This window comes from Neomonachus schauinslandi, chromosome 9 (genome assembly GCF_002201575.2).
Source record: "Neomonachus schauinslandi chromosome 9, ASM220157v2, whole genome shotgun sequence".
NCBI lineage: Eukaryota > Metazoa > Chordata > Mammalia > Carnivora > Phocidae > Neomonachus > Neomonachus schauinslandi.
In genome coordinates, this window is record NC_058411.1 from 88,544,349 (window position 1) to 88,545,762 (window position 1,414).

Below are 1,414 nucleotides of genomic sequence, written 5' to 3' on the forward strand. Positions count from 1 at the left end.
GTGTGTGTGTGTGTGTGTGTGTGTGTGTGTGTGTGTGTGTGTGTGTGGTGTATACAAACACACACCCCTTCTTTATCCATTTATCTATGGACACTTGGGTTGCTTCCACATCTTGGCCTTGTATATAGTGCTAGAATGAGCATAGAGGTGCATTTCATTTATCTTTTTGAATTAGTGTTTTCATTTTCTTAGAATAAATACCCAGAAGTGGAATTGCTTGGTAGTTCTATTTTTAATTTCTTGAGGAATTCCCATACTGTTTTCCATAGCAGCTGTTCTGCTTAGCATTGCCACCAACAGTGCACGAGGGCTCCCTTTTTTTCCATGTCCTCACCAACACTTGTTATTTCTTGTCTTTGTCATTCTAGCCATTCTGACAGATGTGAGGTGATATCATGGTGATTTTGATTTGTATTTTCTTGATGATGAGTTATGTTGAGCATCTTGTCATGTGTCTGTTGGCCATCTGGATGTCTTCTTTGGAGAAATGTCTGTTCAGGTCCCCTACTCACCTTAAACTGGATTGTTTATTTTTTTTTACTATTGGTTGTGTGAGTTCCTTGCATATTTTGGATATTAATGCCTTATTGATTTTATCATTTACAAATATCTTCTCCGATTCAGTAGGTTCCCTTTTTGTTTTGTTGATGGTTTCCTTCGCTGTGTAAAAGTTGTTTAGTTTGATGTAAACCCCTTTGTTTATTTCTGCTTTTGTTGCCCTTGGAAAAGCAGTCTCTTCACTGGGTCCAGTGTGGCTAAAACTGGACAAGAGAGCCAGAAAGCATTGTCCCAAATGCCCACATGGCTGCATTTTCTCTTTGTGGGCGATGACACCGAAAATGTTCTGTTCTTACAGATGGCCTCGCTGAAATGTGAAAAGGAAACTGTAAACAGCAGTTTGCACCCTGTGGAGGCACATTTCTCTGTGCCATAGTACCTTGCAGCTCTGTCTGCCTAGAGAATATAGGAAGGGGTGGGGATGGCTTCCCTCTTCTCACTCCCAGGGACCAACCTGGAAGTGTATGAGGTGAGACTCTCACGCTGGCCTCAGTTCGGGTGCCCAGAAACAGTCCAGGAGCATCAGAGAGCCCAGCAACCCTCCTGGGCTACTGAAGTTCATGAGTGACCACATTACATAACACCCCCCCCCATTGGGTGTGTCCAGAACCCAAGTACTGACGGCCACCTCGCCCACTGAACTGAAGCAGTGAGGTGGACTGGGCATTGGCACAGCCTTAGGAGGTTAGGGGATAGGCAGAGGATGGGCAGGCACTTTTCAAAACTCTGAAACAAGGATTTAGTCACTAGGACCCTAGTAGCTCTAAAGTGTAAACATTGCTTCCACAAGCCCCCCTAACTTCCTCTAGGGAATTGGTTCTACACGTAGTTCAGTATTTCACAAACCACAGAATGA